The sequence below is a fragment of the Salarias fasciatus genome, chromosome 18, assembly GCF_902148845.1.
Source record: "Salarias fasciatus chromosome 18, fSalaFa1.1, whole genome shotgun sequence".
NCBI classification, from domain to species: Eukaryota; Metazoa; Chordata; class Actinopteri; order Blenniiformes; family Blenniidae; genus Salarias; species Salarias fasciatus.
In genome coordinates this window covers 22,723,447-22,747,698 of record NC_043762.1, presented here as the reverse complement: position 1 = coordinate 22,747,698, position 24,252 = coordinate 22,723,447, and positions in this window count along the sequence as shown.

The window sequence follows — 24,252 nt, the reverse complement described above, 5'->3', positions numbered from 1 at the left end:
GCTGAGGCTCATATGACTGTTTTCTTGTCCTGATGGTTAGTTTCGTGGAAATGAAGTCTTTGGTTTAGCTTCCCATCTTTTTCTATATCCGTAAATTGCTTGGTTTTGTCTCCCAGCCTGTCCCCGTCTCATTACAGGCCTTGAATCGGTACATTTGATTTGTTTATCCTGCCTCCAGGAAAGATTGGCGTTTTGTTTGTGTAGACTTCAATCTGACCCAACGGGAGCTCGGGGTAGAAAGTGTCGTCAGGCATCACAGTCCTGCCTTTAAATAGTCCACAAGCTGTAGGTCTTCGTCCTGCGTCTCCGCCGCTGCCGTCCTGTGGTGGACAGAAAACACGGTGATGCCTCGAATGAGGAGGAGAGAGAGAGCAGACCGCAGAGAGCGAGTCGTGGAAAAGGAAGGAAAGGTCAGCAGACAGGAGGGAGTGTCCGGCTGCGTCACCCAGCGGGCCACAGCGAGCTTCTCTCTGGAGTTTTAGATTCCCGTCCCGTCGGCCCTCCTCTGCTCCTCCTCTCAGCTCCCCTCAGCTCCCCTCACCCCCCCTCATCCCCCCTCAGCCCCCCTCAGCTCCCGGGCGTCTCGTCCTTCCTGTCCTCCTCTCACACTGACCTTGGCCGGGTGGCCCATGCTGCTCTGCAGCTTAACATGCTGGAGGCTTTAAGGAAAGCTCAGATGAGCTGCGATACCGTGGATCATATAAATCTATCATTCGCCGGTCCAGTGCTGGATCTGTCTCATCCTGTAGTTTATCTGGACGTGAGAGCCCGTCCAGCACCGAGCTTTACATGCCTGACCACAGCCTGCCCTGACTTGATGCAGGACAGGGGATGCATCTGGAATGATGGGCCGTGGCTGAGTGGGAAGGAAAGGCTGAGAGGCTTTTTATGATGCAGCACAGCGGCTGGTGGCAAACTGACAGGTGTCAAACCAAGAGCGTTCTCCTGCAGCACTCCTGCAGCACTCCTGAGCCCCGAGTCTCAGCTCTGCAGGAGGGACGGGCCACTTGGTTCTGTTTTTTATAGAATGTTTTATATATCTACAGAGCCTCCTGGTGATGGAGGCAGAAAGCACCGTCTCTCACGAAGACAGGAAACTTTCCGCGGAGGCTGGGTGGGGGTGGGGCTCAGCTGTAATGGCCACTAACGAGTCCAGCATGTCAGTCACATCATCTCCATCAGACCCACTCAGAGCCTCTTCGAGCTCCTAAATGCAACGCAGATCTTCCAGTAGACTCGGACACCCAGAAGAGAATGTTTCATTATAGAATGAAAATGATTTCAGAGTACCGTGTTCTCACCCTCTCCTCTCGTTGGGTTCTGTTCTGCACCTCCTGGATTCCAGTTTCACCTTCACTGAAGCCACCCGGCAGGAAGCCAGGTGGAGACACCGAGCCTGACCTGAGATCTGAGAGCTGAACTCTCCACTGAGTGTTCAGAGTTCTGATTTAAAAAAAAAAACATTTCTACATCTGTATATTTTTGGGTCTTCTGAATGTAAATGTACATATATATATATATATATATATATATATATATATATATATATATATATATATATATATATATATATATATATATGGACTGCGCCTACCACTGTACATATATAATATATATGTACAGTGGTAGGCACAGTCCACTAATCAGCTAACCGCTAATTAGCGAAGGTTACGTTTTCATTAGCGGATTAGCTGTTCAGATAAACTTTGAAAAACATTAACTTCCGCTGAATTTACACATTAGCGTAGTGGTAGCTCTGGGAACCAGTGTAGGCTGACTATGTCAACATGGAGCTGAAACTCTAGTTTCCGAGGGTACTTGAACGCCTCTCGTAGTGCTTCCATTACTGTGCAAAGTAATGAAAAGTCTCTTCTCTGCAGTTAAAAAACTCCGAAAATTGTTTCAAAAAAACATGGAATTTGTAATGCATATAACTCCTGATCCGTTTGTCCAATTGAAACGATTGAAAAACTGTTAGAAAGCCCCGGAACTCAAGACTCCAGGGGTATCTGAACAACTCGCGGACGTGCTTGCATCATGGTGTGACGTTAACAAATGTCGCACGTGCGCATTCGATGCGCCAGCTTGTCAATGGAGTCCTGAGTGCTAACTCGTCAGTTTACTGAGTCCATAGACAGAGTCTACAAGTCACTCATATAATAAAAGTTAGCGGTTAGCTGTTATTGTTAGCTTCAGTTAAATCTTTTAGCAGTTTATCGGTTTAGCGTTATCGAAGCTAATTTTTGAGTTAGCGGAAGAATGGTTATCGAATCTAACTTTGTGGTTAGCCGTGCCCACCAATATATATATATATATATATATATATATATATATATATATATATATATATATATATATATATATATATATATATATAAGGGCTGTCAAATGATTAAAGTTTTTAATCAGATTAATCACAGCTTACAAATTAATTAATCATGATTAATCACAAATAATCGCAATTTCCAACTATGTCTGAAATATACCCTTTTTTCCTGTATTGCATTAACAAAAAAAACGACAGGACATGATTATATATATTTAACACGTGATGTGTTTTATATTTAAGGCTCCAAATAAAATAAATATTCAAAAAACTAAAACATGCACACCATAACATAATGTGTGTGTGTGCAGCGCTCCCTCTGCAGTCCCTCTAAAGTTTGCTTTTGGCAGGAGTTACATTTTAAGGTCTGTAACAAATGTAGTATCACAAGAAAAGTAAAACTAAGAGATAACACACTTTTTTCTTGCACAATTAAACAGGGCATTCTTAGCCAGTGTTCGTTTTTGTGCGGAAAACAGAAATCTGCTTCAACATTTTTTTAATCGAACAAGTAGAATCCATGGGGCCAGCGGCTTATCTCCCTCCATATTGCTGTCTTGTTCTGTTTTGATAAATGAGTTGACGCCAGGCCTCCTCTGCCTCCTGTCTGCTGCCCGTCCAGGCTTCACATGTCCGCGTGGGTGGGCGTTGCGCGTTGGTCCACGTGAAGTAAACATCGTCATGAATTCCTGTCTGCTAGGGTCCGCGGAACGATCCGTGGACGTCCGCGCAGCAGCCAGATTGTAGTGTGGGAGAAAGCGCGTGCGCGGACACTCCAAAGCAGACGTGGAAACGCGTACATGTGAAGCATGGACGAGCTGAGGCTGAAGTGAGGCTTCTTCTTCTTCTTCTGTTGCTGGCAGCTTGCAGGCAGCTTGCATTCCATGCGGGTGCACTACCGCCACCCGCTGGTAGAGGTGAGGCTTGTCATGATGCGCATGCGTTAAACTGCGTTAAAAATTTTAATCAGATTATTTACATAAATTAATTAACGCAATTAACGCGTTATTTTTGACAGCCCTAATATACATACATACATATATATATATATATATATATATATATATATATATATATATATATATATATGTATGTATGTATTAGGAGTTGTAACCAACCCTGATGTGGTGTTATGATTAGCTCAGTTGTCAAAAGATCCGTTTTTTATATAATAATAAATCACAGAATTAGGGTTAAAGTTAGATATTGGCTGAAAGGAAAGAAAACTTAGAACTCAGAGTGTAGGGTTGATTTCTTTTAATCATTTCATTTTAATGTCTTTCTTTAGCCCTGTGCAGTTCAGGTGAATTATGAGGATTAAATTCATCATTTGATGATCAAAAATATTAGAAAATATCCTGGAGTGGCCGTCTCTGTTCTGGACGGTTCTGTTTGTCAAAGGTTCAGATTTCATAGCAGAGCCTCATGTCACTTGTTTGCAGCTCCAGTTAGGATTAGGATGATTATTGCTGATGGTGTATTATTTATTATTGAAGTAGCATAAAAAACTAACCTGCTATCTTGAATCTCTCACAGTTAAGCTCTGCTTTATTTTCCTCCTCTTAATACTTGGACATTCTTTCCTCCCTCTATGTCAAGGTTCCATCAACTCACTGTTGTGGCATTTTGTTTCAGTTATATTTCTGGAGCAGGTAAATGGGTCTACATGGAACTTTTTTAACATTTCAGTGGATCCAACAGTGGATCCAAACAGTCGCTTCCCCGCATGGATTCTGAAGCTGCTCAGTCCCAACACACTCTAAAGGAAGTCCGAGGATTGGGCCTGTGGCTCCAGTGTTTATGTGAACATGAGCAGAGCATCCTCCGGTGGCGCTGCCGGGTCAGGACGTCCACTCGTTGTCCTCTGAAAGGGTCAGAGAGGGCTGTTTCAGCTCGCCATAACTCGTTTCATGTTGCCTGGTTTAATTCTCTCCTTGGACTCAGTTTATTTCTTACGCTTTCCCGCTCAGCTGTTCCTGAGCTGCTGGTGTCCATCGGCGTGAAGCACGAGGAGGCGCAGCGGTGCCCGACTCTGTTGACTTGATGGAACTTTAATTGTTTGCAACAGACGTCTCCGATGACTTTTCTGCTCAAAAAATCCCTTCTCCCGGAGCTGCCCCCTGCAGCTGCTGCTTTAAACAGTAAATCACAGCAGTTTTTGGTTTTGTCGGGACTTCAGCCAATGTGAATGTTTGCTGTTCTCGCAGATTTTATGGACCAGGAAATGAAAAATGCATAAATGAATGGATAGACGTGTGATTTGTTGGTGCATCTTGAAAGACACGTTTGTTTGCATCCCAACTCACTTGTTAAACTCAATTTTTGCATTCACTGACTTTACATACAAGCACTTCCTCTGTAGCTCCATGTGACGTAGTTTCATCATTTACGGAAGGCAAGGGCATTCAGCACCAAGGTTTCAGTCACATCTGCTGTCGATTCATCGATTTTTCCAAGAGTTATTCACCCCTGGTCCGCAGGGAGCAGCGAACAGCACAAGGGAACATGTGACATATAAACACTGTCAGGTAGAAAGATGTCCAACAGAACGCCGACCCTTTCCTCCGCCGATAAAGAACATCTCACTCCCCGGTGTGAAAACTGTCGACGCGTGGTCACACGTGCCGCAGGCACAAAGCCCGGAGGTGAGCCCCAGGCCGATATTCACCCCGAACAAACGAGGCTTTGACTCTGCGCTCCAAACGAAAATGTCCCAAACACTGGTGTGGAAGATCACTCCCTTCCTGTGTCTTCGCTCCTCTCTCCAGGATAATTAAGTGAATTATTCAGTACTGTAAGCTGGTGTGGCTGCGCCTCTTCTGTTACTTCAAGCTCAAAACGTGGCTCCTCTGCCCAGTCAGCCGTGGTGTGTTCATCACACTGAATATTCACTGCTGTGCTCGTTATTAAATCTGTTTAAAAGAAAATGCAGGATTCTGTAGTTCACCTGCTTTTCTAAGAAGTGAGAGGCGAAGTCGTTTTGACGCACTGCTGGAAAACCTCTTGGTAATATCTCTATGACTGCCGCAGAAAAGTCCTTCTGCTTTGGATTGTATTTTATCAGACCCTTTATCTGTCAGATCAACAACATCCTTCTGTTTGTCTCACAACCATCAGTTCCAGGGTTTTCTGCTGAGATTCAAGGCCTTCGTGGCAGAGATCATCATCCTACTTTACTGACTGCAAGATGCAAACAACCACAAGCTTGAAGCTTCTCTCAGCTCAGTTCGATGTAGGAAAAAGATGTTTAGTTTAAACATAAATATGATTTCAGTTTGTGCATGAGTGAGTGGAGCTGGACTCCAGTGGGCAGAAGTGAAGTGACAGATCAGTGATTAGTTTTTTCCTCTCCCTCCAGTTTATTACCCTTCAGCTAACAGTTCCCAGGATGAGAACCCTCTCCAAATGGATAAATATGTGGGAAAACTGGATTTCAGCAGAGCAGTGCTCAGTGTTTTACAGATGAATCATGTCTGCATGAAGTTCGGGAGCTGATCTCTCACAGTGCTTCATTCAATGAAGAAAGTACTTTATTATACTCAGTGTCCACTCCATGACTTAAAGGTATAATGGACGATGTTTTAGCCAATGAATGGCGTGATGCGAGTCTCAACTATTGGTCCTCCAACATGTCAATCACGCTGGAGAAATGCTTGCATAACGGCATCAAGCGCGCTCGTAGGAGCAGCAGAGCAGGTAGGATGGTCTGGCGCATGCGCATTTTTCAAAAAGCGAGTAACACACGTTCGGCTTCGACTTTTTCGAGAAAATCGTCCATTATACCTTTAAGTAGCTTCATTTAATGAGCACTTTTACACACTTTTATCCATCTGCAGTTCATCTTTTTCCTTTTTTTTTACTTTACATAAATTTCTGCTCATGAATGAAAAATGTCTTTCGATTTGATCTCTTGATATGTTTCTGTTTCTCCGTTTACCTGGAACTGTGGCAAAAACCACAACCCCGCTGTATTCATAGGGTTCATTTTATTTCTCACTGTGAAATGACTATAATTGATGTAAGTTGTGTAGTAATTTATGCGAGCAAATTGCAAAAAGAATATTTTTCTAGCTGAACCAAAAAGTATTGTGGTCAGGAGAACTTTTTACATGAGTTTTTTGGCTTTGGCGAAGAAAAGGTATTTCTCCGGCACCATTTAGTTTAAGATGTGTGAACGTGTGTTTTATTACTTTATATCTGTGATCTCATCCCAGAGCAAACAGACAGAGCGTGCAGACATCTGCAGACGGACGTGGACGATTGGGACAGACGAGCATCACGCACTTTAATTCTAAAGTAGTTTTCATTATTGCTTCTGCAACCGTACCGACTCGAACTCGAGGAAACAGGCCAGACTTGCTCAAGTGATAAAGACACACCAGCAATTTAGTCTAAAGGAACATTTGGCAGCTTAAGCAGGCAGAAGATGAAAGTTACCCCGACGAGGGGCAGTTATTCCAGCCCTAAAGCACCCAGGCAGTGGCTAGAGTGTTGTTGAATCTCTTCTCTCAAGTGAGCGGAGTAAAATAAAACTTAAGTGGTTTGTTGAGGAAGATTTCAGTTTATTGATCACTATTGGCTTAGCTTATGTATCGCAGCGACAGAATCCAACACGTTCCTGCAAAATGACAACAAAAAAAAAAAATCTGCTTTTCTCTGAGTTCAGAAAAAGTTCATTTAAACTTCAAAAGTCTCAAAATGAAAGACATAAACTATCATAATCATCACTAACTACTCACAAAGCACTTGGGAAATGATGTGGTCCCAGTTTTTGAGCTTTTCAGAACCACAGAATGTTCCATTTAGCAATCAGAGAGGTTTTAGGACAGAAATGTAAACGTCAACATTTCCCTTCTCTTGCTGCTTCTTCAAATCTTTGCTTTCAGGCATCTTAATAATGACGGTGTGCTCACCTTTTGCCCTGGAAAACAGCACCTTATATTTCCTGTCAGTCCGGCGATCATTAGGACCCTTTTCAGAAGTCGTGATCATTATGTGGTGTCTTTTGAATCTTTGTCAGCTCAAGCCTTTTCAGGTGATCAACAGCCAAATGAAAACCGCCATTCACTCTGAGAGGGGCACGGTGCTAAAAGCTCTGAGAAGTGTCTATTTGGGTGGTAATTACAGAAAAAAAGCCTTTTTCACTTGACATCAGAAACTCATATTTTTCTTGGTTTATTTAAAGGGTTGCAGCCACATTACAGAATAGCAGCGTGTCAAAACCAACCATAGTTTTTTTTGTGTGTGGTTATAATCAAAAGCAGCATAGGACATCATTTGTGATTTAACTTTGCCCACATCTACCATTAAAAGTCTGATTTCCAGAGCAGTCAATGCAGACGTCCTTCCACATTTTCCAACTGGTCGATGGAATTATCCTTGCAGCATCATCCATGAACAACCACTAAAACTACAAGAAACATGGATAAAATCTCTTCTACAAATGTTCTATTTAGAAATAAAAAGCATGTTGAGGACTTGTCCTTTCTGCGCCGCACACCGAACACCGCCGCCAGATTCGCTTTTCCAGGTTGTCCATTTGCACAATTCTTGACAAACAGGCACAACATCACCTTCACTCAAGGATAAACGAATTAGATTTATGTGGCCAAATGTCAAAGGTCGTCCCGATCTCCATCCATCCATCCATCAGTCTCGGCCTGACCCTCGACAGGTCACCGTGGACTCGATGTTCTGCTGTAAGCTTACAGGATTCACAGGCCGACTCTGACACAGACGGCTTCGTTTTCGTCCGTTGCCACAGTCCTTCCTGTCAGTGTTTCCCACTCTGAAGATAAAAAGGACAAACAAACAAACTGTAGTTTCACATAGGTTTGGCAGGATGATTATAAACGGCCGTATAAAAATGTTTCCCAATGAACCCAGCGGCCATGTTTTCCCTCTGAACCTTGCAAGTTGCTGGTTTGAGTGCATCGTAACCCACAGCAAATCATAAACTACAATAATGGACTTCAAGAGAAAACGTGTTTAGCACTGATGTTCCTGCATCACGGTGAAAAACTGCCTCTTTGCCAAAACACACAGTTAGAGCCAGCAGGACGACTGCAGGAGTCTGGAAAGCAGAGCTCCAAAAGCAAGGCACTGCATGTAGCTTTCAGACAGCTTTTAAACTCCGACAAGAAAAGATGGATGCATTTCTAAGGAGCACGTATCCGTGCACTAACCTGGAGTCTGATCAATGCCGGCCACAGTTTACCACAGCAGTATTTGATTCGCCGGCTCGGTGGGAGCAGCACGGCGCCGCGCAGTTTCAAGGATAGTGGTTCAATCCTCATCTCCATGCGTCCGTGTGCCGAGCTGTCCTTGTGCAAGGCGCTGCACTGCAGGCCTGATGTTTCCGGTAATGTGCGAGCCAGATGTCAATGTGAAAAGGGACGATTGCGAGGGCTGCAGGATGGCTTGACGTGGACGGAAAATGCCAATTAAGTCGTTTTTTTTCCTGACTGCTGAACTCAGGGACGCTCTGACACCGACGCCACTGTCGAGTCCGGCTCTCTGCTCGCACATGTGATCATAGAAGTACTCAGATTACAGATTTACAACTTAATGGCAGCTTAGAGTCAGCTGACAGCCTCCAGCACAGCAGGGGGCCGTGAAGGAGGAGAACGGTCGGAGCTTTTCCAAGATAAATGGCAGCAACAAAACCAAAGCCGACTGTGAAGCACGCATCGAGCTCGGCTGATCTCCAACCCGACTGTTTATTGTCAACTGAAGGACTGTTTTGTTTTTCTTTTCCTTTTTTAATGCCGGCATGGGCTGGGCCAGATGTGTCTAATATCACATCACCTACAGCAGGTGCCACTGCTCATGTTTCCGCTGTTCAGACATCCACCAGAGAAGTATACAGGATATAGCGAGCCGGATCATTTCTTATAGAAAATAACTTGTGTTGTCAAAGGATTTCACATCAGTTCCTTAATTAAGCACTAACAGGTTACTACAACAGGCCAGAGTCAGAGGAATGAGGAGGAAGGCTGCAGGAGCTGCTCCATTTCTGAACTGCTGAATTACCTCAACATAATGTTTTGGTGGCAGTGCCCATGGGCCAGGCGGTCCTCCTTGAGTCGGTCCTGCAGGTGAACTTCATCCCCTTGGCTGTAATCCCCTTGGCTGCTACCCTGCCATTTTCCCGCTTAGTTGCGATGTCTGGACATATTCACTCTTCTGCCTGCTCCAGCAGCTCCTTCTCCTCCTCGAGCGCCTTGAGGGTTCGGAGCATCGCTGGACGGAGGCTGCAAGGTCATTCTGGAGCAGAGGTCATTCTGGAGCAGAGGTCATTCTGGAGCGGAGGTCATTCTGGAGCAGAGGTCATTCTGGAGCAGAGGTCATTCTGGAGCAGAGGTCACTGGAACGATGGGTCTTGCTGTAATAATCGCAGCTATGTGAGCGCCGCCACATCCTGATGAGTGAGATCAGACACATTTTGGAACCAGTGGAAACGAAAACATCTCAAAACATTGCAACTTGGCCACAAATGGCAGGGGAAATGACCCCTGACCTCAAGGGGAGGATGTACTGTAGTTCTCCTTAAGAACCTTGACACAAGGAGCAATGACCGATCCAACGACTCCTTCAGCAGAACATTCCCAGGAGGAGGCCGGTTGGTTAACACAGTCGAAGTGCAAGTTATCAAGGATGCCTCCCAGAGACTGTCTTTGTCCTTGTCCTACAGCAGCTGTTCCTACAGGTGAAGGAACCAGCTCCCTGTGAGAACACGACACACACCGTTCAGTCCGTGAACCAGAACACGACAGACTGGTTCATCTCTTCACTCAGGGTTAGAAGAAGAGGTTAGAAGAACATCTTGATGCTGGATACCTTCATTCCATGAGATGTTTTAGTCCCGCTGTCTGCTATTAACAGCAAGATTGACTCTGAACTTGGATAATTCGAATGAAGGATTTTTTTTTTTTTTTATTGTTTTGAGAATTTGTATGCTTCATTTGAACTCAGGTCTGTGTTGTAATGTAGATCATCATCTAACGAGTGATGTTCCCTGAGTAAATGAAGCTCGTTATATTATCTCTCATAATCTAGGTCGTTTCTCTTGAAGTCTTTTTTTTTAAAGGTGTACAGTGACAGAATCTCACCACAGGAAAGAAGCAGATATCACCCCTGATTAATGTTACTAACAGGAGAAGGCCTAGCATGTGAATCACCGATCAGGGCGATGTATTCCGACAGTGATGACCAGCTGAACATGTTCTTCAGGAACAGTCACACAGTGTCCTGTTCTGCATGTAGGACACAAAAAGCACCGGTTCCTCCACCCCTCCCCCGCCCTCGGGAGGACCCAGCTGAATAATGACGGGAGAACTTGATGGATTGCATCTGTCAGCATGTTATACGGCCCGTTATCACATTATCACTCCTTCTGATTTAAAGCCAGTCATTAAGATGGTATAGATGTAAGAAAATGACAGATCATCTTGATATTTCCCAGCAATTCATATTTTATGCGAGGCTTGACCAGCGGATGTAAATCCTGTGTGACAAGGGTGTAGTCGTGATTTTCCTTTCAGAAGGTGCCAGGTAAATATCAGCTGATGACTATTTATAACTCAGTGTTAGTCTGAGAGAAAAAAAATCCAGCTACCCTGTTTAACAGAGAAAACAGCAGGAGCCGGAATAATGGAATAACGCTTAAATGCATTATTGGATAACAAGAAAATGGCAAAGTTAGCCTCATTTAACACACACACACACACACACACACACACACACACACACACACACACACACACACACACACACACACACACACACGCACAGTCTTGTATTTCTATCCTTGTGGGGACCGTCCATTGACTCCCATTCATGTGTAGCCCCTAACCCTGACCCTTACCCTAACCCTAACCCACACCACAACAAAGCCTAACCCTAAAGAAATGTTTTTGCACTTTTACTTTTTTCAGTAACAACAACATGGTCAAGAAAACACTGTTTTTCCTACTTAAGACCGGAAAAAGGTCCCCAAAAGGCACGTCGTTCCACGTTTTGCTATCCTTGTGGGGACATTTGGCCCCGACAAGGATAGAAATACAAGAACACACACACACACACACACACACACACACACACACACACACACACACACACACACACGCAGATTACCTTGTGGATGTCCTATTGTTATTTGAAGATTTGCAAATAATGGTCATGGTGTTATTGCTTTTAAAAAAACTTCCTAAAAATTGCATACATGTTCACATTTTTGGAACTATTGCATTAAAAATGTCTGAAACCAAAAGAAAAAGAATGGTGAGGGAACTCAGGTCCTTCAGGGTGTTCCATAAGACAGTCCCAGCTGATCGACTCCAGGATGGGTCTGCAGCTCCTCATGCTACGGAGGCAGACTGTAAACCTCGATCCCGACTTGGAGCCTCCAGCTGATTCGAAACTCTGATCATAATAACGATGAACAAGCAGGAGAACAGAGATCCTCCAGTCGGTCTCATCCAGATCTGCTGGGTGACGAAAAGCAGACAAACGTGAAAAACATTACCGTTCACTTTTCTCAATTAAGCCAAGCAAGCTTGCTGATTACAGCAGAGATCCGAGGGAATATAAACTGGGGAGGCAGGTGGAGGAGGACAGGGTGGAGGATGCTCTGAGAGGAGAGCGTTGAGGAGGCGGGTGGAGGAGGACGGAGCGGTGTGTTTTCCCTCCAGATCCGGCTGTGTGATGGTCAGTTTCCGGTCATGTTTAAAATTAGCAGTAACCGAGTCGCAGCCACAGTAAAGCGATAGCAGGATGTTGTTGTTTCCTCCTCCTGCTGTGTCAGCGCCACACACTCCACTGCTGCTCGACGCAATCATACCTTCATTTAGATGAAACGCTGCTGTCTCAGGAGCCCCGGATCGATGGAGATCCGGGTCCATCAGCGGCTCCACGGCTCGTGTGTCTACATGAGCAGCGGTGGGCTTCCGGCTTGTTTCAGTCCCAGCCTCCAGAGAGCGCCGTCTCTCCTGAGGCTTCTTCTCCTCATTTGACAGTCATTACTCTCTGTCACTGAGAGGAGGTGCAGCAAATAAAAAGCTGAACGTGTGCAGCGATTTTCCCTCTCAGTTCGAACATCACAGATCACCGCTGTTTTCAACCAGCTGAGGAGGCAGGAACCTGCCATGCAGTTATTTCTTATTTTACCTGGGGGAGCTCGTTCTGCTGTTTCATAAACACCGCAGTAACATTACAGCGAGGGGACGGTGTGTTTGGCAGTGAAGGAATGAAGTGATCTTCAGGGGAAGCGTGGCTCCGACCAGAGCTGAGATTAATAGCATAATAAGATAAAGGAGGAGAGCAGCAGGGCGGCACGGTGCACCGAGTGACGAAATGAAAACTGTTTTAAAAAACAGTAGTTCAACCTCTTGGATTCTTTATTTCTTTATTTCTTTTTTCTTTCGTAGCTTTGAGAAGTCCAGATGAGACGTACAGTAGAGGAGTGGAAAGTTTGAGAAGTTGTAAACTTGCCTGGCAGAAAGTCCAGCCGGCAGCTGGATCAGGTCCCAGTGGACCACTGATAGAAGACAGGAGGAGACATCCTGAACGGGTCCCGGTCCCAAAACCCACCAGAGCCAGAGACCTGATGAGGCTTGTTTTTCTTATGCCTTATGGTGAATCAGCATTTAATTCACTGTTGCATTAGTGAACACTAGTGAGTAAAGTTTACATATGAACCACTCAGTTTATGTGTTTGCATTAAATGCATGTCGTCTTTGTAAATCTACACAGAAAAAAGGCCAGAATGCTGTTTAAAAGTGTCAGCATTATAAATAAATCTCTACAAGGTTCATTTAAATCAACACATCACAAAAAGTTAATTCAAATAAGAGAAAACAGCTTCAGGAATCTTTGTCCTTTGATACCTGCTTTATTCGGACTGGAACCAGTCCCAGCTGTCAGTGGCTGAAAACCCAGTTACGCCCTGTAGAGGAGCTAAATGTGCATTAAATTAAATTCAATAAAGATCTAACGTCGCAGACCAAATGTTTTCAGCAAGGATTCGGACTTGTGAGTGTTTGTTTTCCAGTCTGGACAGACAGTCCAGACCTACATAGCTCCGTTGTTATTCAATCAATTATAGACTTCAGTAAAAGTATCAGAGATTCAACTCAATCCGATTATCCGAGCACCGATCCGTACGGAGCCGGAGCCGACCCCTGGCGCTGGATGAAAGGCAGGCTGGACTCACAAGTCGCCAGTCCATCATTCACACACACACACAATCACATCTGCACACACATTTAGCACTACAGCTGTAGAAGAGACATACGGTCACAAACACTCATATTCACAGCTGCCATCAAATTTCACTGACATGCATGGGGAGAACATGCAAACTCTGCAGGGAACAGCCCCTCAGCTGGACTCGAACCAGGGGTCCTCCTGGTGGTGTGGAGGTGGGAGCGCTCACCTCTCCACCCTCATGCTGGTAGAGCCGAGCTGCTCCGTTCTCAGACTCTAAAGAGCTTCTTGGGATTTTTTTGTGGTCTGCTGTGAATCAGCTTTATCCTCCAGCTCATCATTTATTTATATAAAACCCGGGCTCACTCTGGCTGATCTGGTCACTGGAGTTCCAAGAAAACATATTTTTGGCCTTTTTTCAGAGAATTTCAGTGCTGAGAGAAAAACCTTTGTTTTCCACTCATGGGAATTGATGAACCTGTTTATTGTGAAACAACCGTGTTTTCTCTCTTTTTCACTCATGAGTACAGCAGACACGACCCGAGTGACCCCGAGCTGAAGACTACGTACCATGAGAATGTGGCTCCTGACAGGCTCTTGCGTCTTCCATCCACATTTCTGGATTCGGAGTCATGGGGAAAGCAAAAGAATTGTCAAACGATCGACGGGAAAAGGAAATTGAACTGTGCAAAACAGGAAAGGAATATAAAAAGATATCCAAGGAACTGAAAATTCCTGTGTTCAGATGAGAGATTCTGTAAAACCAAACCACGGTTGGGTAGAACAACACAAATTTCAGCCACAACTGGCAGGAAAATTGTTCAGGATGCAAAGAAAAACCCAGAAATGACTTCAGCAGAAACACAGGACTGTGGACAGCAGCGGTGAGGCTGTGTCAGGACAGACACCGAGGCCTGGTCGAGTCACCAGGAAGCCATTATTACTCAAATCCTGCAAAGCATTCCACCAGACGCCAGACGGCACCGAGACGAGCTTCAGAACTTCTGGAGCCAAGTCATTTGGAGTGATCAGAACAAAACGGAGCTTTCTGCCGTTCAACTTTCCTCCTGAGAAACATGGAGGAGGCTCGCTGGTGTTTTGGCTGCGTGAGCCACAGGACGCAGGTTGAATGCAGCTTGTTATCAGTAAATACTGGAGGGAAATCTGCGCTCCGCCGCCCAGCAGGCGTGCTTGGACGATACAAATCCCACCCTGCTTATAGCCAGATTACCAGCTGAAGACCGTCGTCATGTCCGCCAGAAGGAACCAGACTCGAGCCAAACCGCTCGCTGACGATTTCAGAAGCTGTGATTCGCTTCCCGTTCTGAACGTCTGGACTCTCTGACGCTCATCACGCTCGCCTGAAGCCCGCCGCACATCTGGAATTGATTTTGGAGGTCTGACTTATCATAGAGTGGAATCAGGGTCGGTCTGTCTTTCACCCATCAGCGCATCAATAACGGAGCCGGATGTTATTGACAGAGATGTCTGTAGTGCTGCTTCCGCAGTACAGAACCTGCATTTACTAAAGCAGCGTAGTATTTTTATGCTTTCATTATTTTGAGCCGCTACATTACATTATGGACTCATAGTAATATTTATGAGTTGTTCAAAGATGTACAACAAATGATGAGGATTGTGCAAAAACAGAGCATAATGCTGCAGGCTCCCTTTTTCCAGTTTAAATTTCTACTTCATCTCATTTTTTCATCCTTTGTTCTTCTTGCTGTCCGTTCTTGTATGGAGCCGATATCAGGCCCTCATCCTCTCCTTAATCTCTTGTCATTCCCCCATCATTCCCGTAGTGCTCTCCACTTCATGCCTCTCTCAGCTCACGAGGCTCCGGCTCCTTCCTCCCTCTGCTCCTGCTCTCATCCGTCTCCCTCCTCCCTGCTCATCTCGCCATTCCCTCGGACCCGGTCAGCTCTGTAGAGTAATTTAGCAGATAGTGAGTGCCGGGCCTAATCTGTCACTATAGACATACCGGCAGCAACACGAGTGATTTCCCACCGGGACCGCAGACACATCTAATCACGTCCTCAGGGACACGAGGAGACGCAGGAATAGGGTGAAGAATAACAGACAGGTGGTGGAACAAGAGGAAGAAGAAGCCCATTAGGTAAACAGGTGGGGACACCGGTCCTGATGGAGTTAGATTTCATCCCGGTGAATTAATTAGGCGCAGCAGCCAGCCGAGCGGGAAGCAGGATAACCTCCGGAGTGGAACTTCCGTGGCGCTGACATTTGATTGGCTGGGAGGGTTTTCTTCAGCTGCTATTTTCCAGCTAAGTTTAGCGCTGTCACACGCAAAATATATAATGGCAAAGCGAGCGGCCACCTTTAATAAATCTGTTCAAACCTGGATGAAAACTGGGACGTTCTCTGAGTGGATAACTCTTTGAACTACAAACCCAGGAAGGGCCGCAGCTGCAAGAGAGTGAATTTATTTTTCTTTAAAAACAGAAAATTACCAGAAACTGGCTGCACGATTCGGCCAAATGTACTTTTCCAAAAACCAGCTCTAAGATTTATGAGAACAGACTTTTTTTTTTTCTTTAATGTGGTTCGCTTGACACTTTTTAATAACACTTTGGTTTTTAATGCATAGTTCTGAGGTTAAATCTTGGCCTTTCGGCCTGCAGCATTTTTCACAAAAGGAAATACGGTACGACTGCTGGATTGCACTGTGACTTGTGATCATACACCCTTGAAAACTTACTTGAAAAATGTTCTTTTAACATTTTCCTGGCTAAATTATCTGCAGATGTTAATCTGTACTGATGATTTCTGTCTGTCTGTGACTTTAACCCAATATCAGAGGCAGAACTACCACCAGCACACACAGACACACACACACACACACACACACACACACAAACTTTTTGAGGATAGATAATGGCACTGAGTAGGTTAAGGCAATTTCTGTTACGCAAAGTGCCAAAAACTGCACCTCCACTTTGGCAGACTCGGACTGGCAGCTCAAGCTTGTGCTTTTTTTCGATCTGATGTGTTGTTAGGCCGCCAACTTCCAAGTCTGCTTATTTCCCATTTTCTACTTCTGTATTTTTTATCGATTAGCGTGACTTTAATTAACTCGTCCAGTCAGATGTGCGACAGCAGATGGTTAGTCCGTTTACATAACCATTAGCCCGGGCTGGCACGGCTGAATGCGTTCGCTTTCGTGCACGTTCGCGCGCACGTCCCTCGTGTGTCGACTCCTTTTGATTGACGGAGAAGACGACCTCCCCTGTCAGGCTGGACGCCACGTTGAGAGAGAGACTGATGTCCACACAGCTCCCCGTCCTGATTAAGACATGGCAGGAGAGGTGGAGGGAGGGGTGGAGGGAGGGGTGGAGGGAGAGGTGGAGGGAGGGGTGGAGGGAGAGGTGGAGGGAGGGGTGGAGGGAGGGGTGGAGGGAGAGGTGGATGGATGGACTCTGTTCATCATCTTCCTGGACGTGGCGCTGACAGTGGCGGTGACTGAGGGACGGACCGTGGAGAGGAGTGGAGATGGTAAACTTTGTGACCGCGAGAGATTTTCTTTATCTTTTCTTTTTTCTTTTTTCTTTTTTTTTATCTGAAGTGAGTGAATGTGCTCATTCACAAGATAGAAAAGAAGTCTTCTTCTTTCTAAGCGGTCAGCGCCGCTTCTGTTTGGCCTACTAGACACAAAGCTGTTTTCTTCAGAGAAAACTAAATATCCGTGCGGACCAGGTGAGTCGAGTGTCGCTTTAAAAAACAATAACTCAGCGGGAAACACATAACTGAATGTCTACTAAAATATTGAAGCTTATATAAAAAATAAAATGATGGTAAAGTGAGCCACATCGGTGATTTAGCACATTTTGCCTCATTAACCACAAATTGTGTGAACTCTTCATCACCACTGATCATTTCCCAACCCTCTCCTTCATTTCTAGCTTGATCCCTTCCCTTCCTGACAGTTATGGCAGTAATTCATCATTATCAGCCGGAGTACATATGAAACGTCTTTACTGCAGTTTCTACTTCATATACATTATTTTAGTCAACCTCGATGTATTCTTGGTTTCTTTCTTGTTATACTCATATATACATTTAAATTAAAAACGTATGACAAGCAGTAAAAAGAAGCACAAACAGTACGACGTGTACATCATGCTTTTTGCTGACTGTACTTCGCCAGGTACCTGCGAGCTGGAGGGAATAGCTGGATCCTGTTGGATCCTGTTGAAGGTAATAGTTGGATCCTGTTGGAGAGAATAACTGGATCCTGTTGGGGGGAATAACTGGATCCTGTTGGATCCTGTTGGAGGGAATAGCTGGATCCTGTTGGATGGAATATCTGGGTCTAGTTTGAGGGAATATCTGAATCCTGCTGGATCCTGTTTGAGGGAATAGCTGGATCCAGTTTGAGGTAATATCTGGATCCTGTTGGAGGGAATTAGCTGGATCCAGTTTGAGGGAATATCTGGATCCTGTTGGATCCTGTTGCAATGCTAGCTAGTTGCTTTGTGACTATTTTCTGAAGGCAGGGTTTCTGCCAGACCTTTTCAGTCCGGGCGCCCTGCCCGCGCTAAATTGTGCAGCACCTGGACAACGGAGAGGAGAAAAAAAGAAAAAAAAACTCTCCCACAGTCGAACACCGGCAGCGTTAGCAGCAGCGTTAGCAGTGACACCACACGCCCCCCCTCCCCCGGCCAAACTTTTTTTTTTCCTGCAGGAAACACTGGAAGGTGATTTAGAACAAAGTCAGGATGATTTCCCCTCTGATCCTCTCCGGAGGACCACTTGTCTTAAATATGATTTTGATGCCGTGGCTCTCAGGCGCCAGAGCTGTCCGGCTGCCTGGTGTGTCTTTGGTTTTAAATGTTGTCGTACAGCTGGACATGTAGGTTGTGTCTGATTGTTCGCACAGCTCTGTACAGTGTTACATGCTGTAAGTGTCTGTTGTGCTTGTGCCTGTCTTTATGTTGTGTACTGTACCTGCTTAACAGGTCCAGCTGGGGTTAATCTCAGCTCTTCAGAGTGGCTGTGAGACGCTGTACTGCTGCCTTTTAGTAGTAAGTGAACACAATACAGACTGTGTAGACCAACAACCTGTCTCCACAACACCTGTGAAGATACAAGGTGGTAATATGTTGTGTTACTGTAGGGACATTTTGAGCAACAATTATGCACAGAATGAACGATGGTAAAGGTAAACCGCCTTGTGAGGGCAACCCAGTCTGGGTCCAAAGCTGACATGCTTTCCCCATCTGTGTGTGTTTTTTCTAACCTGACACGCCAGATGGACAGTTTCATATGTCCGCCACGGAAATATTACACAAGTCCATCTGGGTAGCCGCTCTTCCGATTTGATTTCAGAGGCGGGACCTTCAAAACAATCTGTAGCCGGCGATTGGACGACCGTTCGAACCAAAGAAGAAGATTGGACGACCGTTCTGATTGACACGCGACACACTCACCACAGACCAATCAAGCCACGGTGTGACGTAGCTTACATGCGCTGCTGCTGAGAAGCAGTAGACATCGTTTCCTGACAAAAAGACTTGAAGTGATGTTCTGTGCTCCTCTTTCAAAGAAGAAATTAAGTCGCTTTCTTATAAAACTGCAGACATTTCCGTGTCCACGGAGATCGCTTCGCATGCCGCCATTGTTTTCAAACTTTTGGGCGCTTCCCGCTGTCGTCACGTCTTGTCGTCACTTCCGCTCCTCCCGCAGCTCCCGCTTCTTTTCCCTGATTGGGCTGGCAAAATTTTATCAGAGTGAAACCATTGGTCTATAGCGCTACAAGATGGGATCTGCAGGATTTCGGAACTGAATCAGGCAGGCCCATCTGCTATGCAAGGTTATGTTTTTTCACCTTCAGTCGAAAAACATGAAGTTAAGGTTAAATGTTCAACCTAAAAAAGTGTAACTGGCTGCGTCTTGTGTGTTCGCTGTCATGGACCGGTGACCTGAACGTATGTACTCAGCTTTGAATGGATAAAGTGCTGTAGAAGATCAGGTTGGATGAAAAATAAAAAATAAAAAAATCAGTACATTTTCAGTGCAGCACCTGAATGAACGATTTAATTTACCTTCAAAAACTTTAAAGTATATTGAGTAGAAGGTTATTCACTCATTTTAGCAGACCACACCTGAACCCCTGTTGTTGACACAACGCTGAATCTCACTGCTGGTCGAATGCAGAAAGCAGGTTTTTCTCAGCGTTTTGTGGAACACCACGTTACTCTGAGGTTCTGGGTTTTTCTTTTCTGCTGCCGCTGGTTAATTAATCCCGTATCAGGACGGCTGTGGGCTGCAGAATTCCTCGCTGAATTTAGGACATTTTCACACCTCCCTACTGGCTTTGTGTGATGGATGAAATTGTCAGAAGGATACATGTAGAAGAATAATCACCTGCGCTGTGGTAGATGTGTTACATTATGTGTCCCACATCATGTGATCTATCCATTCAGCTCCACTAATTGGTCTATCAACCTCGTTTCGATACCTCACTGGGGAACGATCTCACAGTGGCTCATACCTGTCACACATATGGCTTACTTTCTACATAATGGCTGGTTGTCTGTGTGTGTGTGTGTGTGTGTGTGTGTGTGTGTGTGTGTGTGTGTGTGTGTGTGTGTGTGTGTGTGTGTGTGTGGTACAGTTTTCTATGTAAGAATTCATCCAGCAGTTGTTTCCATGATGAATAAATGATTCTAACTCAAAGGGGACCCCATTAGACTGTGCTGGTCAAGGTTCAAAGTCACTGTGATTCCACAAAACACAGTATGTGGCCATAAATCAGGAATTATTACACAACAACGACACGGTTTCACAAAAATGTCAGTTATGCAAGATGTGGGAATTACCTCACCTTCACAATATACTGAGGAGATTTCTATCAGAATTAATGAATTCACACTGAATGATTCACGAGCACAAATGCAAAAAAAAAAACACCCACCACATTATACTTTGTATATATTTCTGCATGCTTTTATTGTTTTTCATGAACGTCTGACTCCATACATTTCCCCCTAACCTGCTATAAACAGCTTCATTTACATCCTTTCACAGTCTATAAACACTACAGGTGAAAACATTCAGACACATTGTCTCATGATTGTTTCTTCTTTATTTTCCTGACTATTTAGATTCTCACTGAAGGCCTTAAAGCTGTGACTGAACACATTCGGCCCTTTGCTGGTCCTCCTGCCCTCACTCTGCACTCCATCCCATGCCTAACCCTCTGGACTGGGTTTAGGTCAGGTGACTGTGGAGGCCGGATCGTCCAGTGCAGCGCTCCGTTTCTTGGTGAAATAGGCCTCACACAGCCCAGAGGTGAGTTCGAACTCACCGTCCAGGTGAAAAATAAATGATGATCCAACTAAGATCAACCCTGATGGGATGGCATGTGGCTGCAGGACGCTGTGGCCGCCATGCTGTTCAGTGTGTCAAACACCCCAACACCATCACACCTCCTCCTCCGAGCTTCGTGGAGGGATCCATCCTGTAGAAACCGTCCATTCAGCCCGGCATGTGGAGCCAAAGACCTCCAGTTCAGTCACATCAGACCAAAGCACAGATTTCCACTCATCTAATGTCCATTCTTTGTGTTTCCTCTCTCTCTAATAAATCTCTCGTACTTGGTATTTTCTTGACCATAAAGTCCTGATTAGCGAAGTCTCCTCTGAACAGTGATGAAGAGATTTCTGCTCCTAGAGCTTGGGATTTATCTGAGGTGCTGTTAACTTGTGATTTCTGAAACTGGCTGTTCAGATGAACTCATCCTCATAGTTCTGGTTTTTGTGACTGCACTCTGGGACACAGTCTAAGTTTTGTGCAGTTCTCCAGACTGATTGACCTTCAGTTCATAAAGTAATCATGGTTGTTTCTCTTTATTGGTTCTTGCCATCATATTAATCCAACAGCTGATAAATCGGGCTGTCAGCTGTGAACCAACTGACGCAGAACAGCAGTGTTCATTCATAGTTTTGATGCCTTCAGTGAGAATCGACAATGTAAACAGTCAAGAAACAAGGAAGAAGCCCAGCATGAGAAATTGTGTCCAAACTTTTCACAGTCCGACTCTGTGTGGACGTTAAAGCAGAGCCGAATCAACTAGTAGATGGGAATTAAAGCTTCAGAGAAAAAGCATGAATCCCAGTTAAATTGCTGGATCTCAGTTTTGGGATGATGAGACGGCGCTGCTCTTGACTTGCTCTTTTGCTCTTGAGAAAACTGAGACCTCCTGTTCTGTGGAAGTTGGTCCTCTCTGAGGTTGCCATAGTGACCGTCCTGTTCACCTCCTCAGGAGTGCTGATGGAGGGTGATTACAGCAGATGAGATCTTAGTCCATTATGTAAAGAACCGAACCCCACTCCAGATGAGAAAATTATTATCTTGTGCTGCAAAGATATATATTTTTTAAAAATGATGAAAACAGTGTGCTTCTCAGCAGCCACAGATAATTTCGGATGACTGTCCTCTACTTTGAACCTCTGTTCCTAAAAGTGCGACTATCTTCAAACTACCTCTAAAAATATTCAAATGAAGCCAGACTATATTATTCTGCCATCAGCTGATTAATGTGTTGCAGCACAAAGAAGAGGCACAGAAACAGAAGCAGTCATATTTTTCCCAGTATGTTTGCGGTGGCGTAGTTTGTGCCTTTAGGATTGGTGTATCTGTTTGCATGTGTGTGTGTGTATGTGTGTGTGTGTGTGTGTGGCCTGGCCAGGGCCGTGCACAGCATGTGTAATGAGCTGGAAGAGCTCGTGGAATAAGGATTAGAAAGCAAAATAGTTGAAAATCTCCAGAAGGCCAGGGGCCAGAGGTGAGACTGGTAACAAGTACAAGGCGGGCCTCATTACAGTGATGTGGTGAGCCAGCAAGAGAGTCACTGGGGCGGAATAAACATGGCTGCAACAGGGACGCTGACCTTTTATTTGGAGCATTTCAATCATTCCTACCTGAACATACCCAGGTGTGGACGCATTAGAGATGCACAGTAGCATCAGTTTCATGATGGAATATCCATCTCGATTGGACATTTCTGCCCAGCGTGCCAATAAGATTATCAATTTTGCCAAAATTTGTCAGCACTGCACCACTGAGCACACTCCGCGCTGTTAGAAATGCTCTTGAATAGGTCACATTTAACCAAATGTAGTTGTATCATTTTAAAAAAAGCCTTGTTTTTGCCACTGGGCCCGAAGAGGAATGGGCATAATAATATGTTAATTCCACTACAGGAGATGCCTGATGCTGTAATACTGTGGAAAAAATATGTGCATATATCCGCATTATTCACATTGGCAATCAGTGGAAAGATGGGAAATATTAGCATATAGAATATCGGCAAATAATGTAGCGTTTTGCTTCTCCAGTACACAAATTTACACATTTTAAGATGCAACAGTGCCTGACACTGTGCTAAAGCGTGTTGAACTCTGGCAGACAGAAAGGGGATTGTTTCTCAAACATTAGGAGTACTGAGTTGGATAAGAACATTAAACTATATCAAACGAAGTAGATCATGTTCTCGGCATGTTGCTTAATTGTGTCTGAAACGATGCAGGTCATTCAAACCCTGGCCTGGCAGCCTCGGAGGGATTCGTACCAGCAGCCTCAGTGCCGTCTGCTGGAATCATAAACCCGATAAAGCAACGGTCTCGGTCCTTGCGTTGATGGCTGAAGGCATCCTGTGGAGGAATATCTCTCCGAATCGGGCCAGAGGTGTTTCATCAGAGCATAAAGGTGTTCGCTCGATATAACTTCTTCATTTCTGTCCTGACATTTACTCGTCTTCACCTGTTTGCTTCAACTCTCACCTCCACCAGCACGTCTGGCTGTTGCGAATGGAAGCGAGGCGGGAAGCGTGTTTCCAAATGAAAAAAGAAAGTTAGGCTGTCCTTCACTGACCGATGCTGCTTGGTGTTTGAGTCCAGTCACTAGATTTTAACATGCTGCTGCTTCTGCACAGTGATATCCGCCATTCATCAACACAGAGCAGCTGAGAACCGCACTGTTCTGTCATACATGCAGTTAGAATCTCCATGAATCAGTCTGAGTGGTGAAGCCCTGTGGCCTCCTTCAAAAGGCTGCTGGCCATCAGTGGATCTCTGGCCGGAGCAGGAAGTGAGGTGCAGAGCAGCCTGAGATCCGCAGGAATGCTCAAGTCGTTCCGACAGTGGCGTCCGAAGCGGCCAGCTGAAGGTGGACGGTCTTCACCCTCTTTTCTCAGAATACAGATTACTCGCCGAGGTAAAGCAGGCAGGGTAACTGCAGGGCATGTCAGCAAGCAATTATTAGGAGACTGCTAATCACACATTCTCTTCACAGAAGGCGTGCAATCAAATAGATTAGAAAAGCATACTTTTATCCTGACTTACAATATAATTTTCACTGTTCATCAGAAGACCTCAAGTTACCTTTAATAATTTCAGTTTCTTTCACACTGCGATTAATCAAAAAGATAGAAACTGTTTCTTCTTTTTTTCTGCTGTCAGTGAAAAAAAAACTCTCAATTTTTAATGGTGGCCATAAAAAAGCTTTGTGATCTTAAAGTCTAAGCCTTTGTTTTGTAAGGTGTATCATCATTAATGTCAGTGGAAAAGTTGGGTTTAAACCACAGGGACGCTGGAATGTTTGCAGCTTCTTCACTCTGAAAACTACTTTCGTCTGTGTCTCAGTGCGAGACGTAAATTGTTCGTCTGATCTCACTGCTCTCAAAAAAACACGGGAATAGA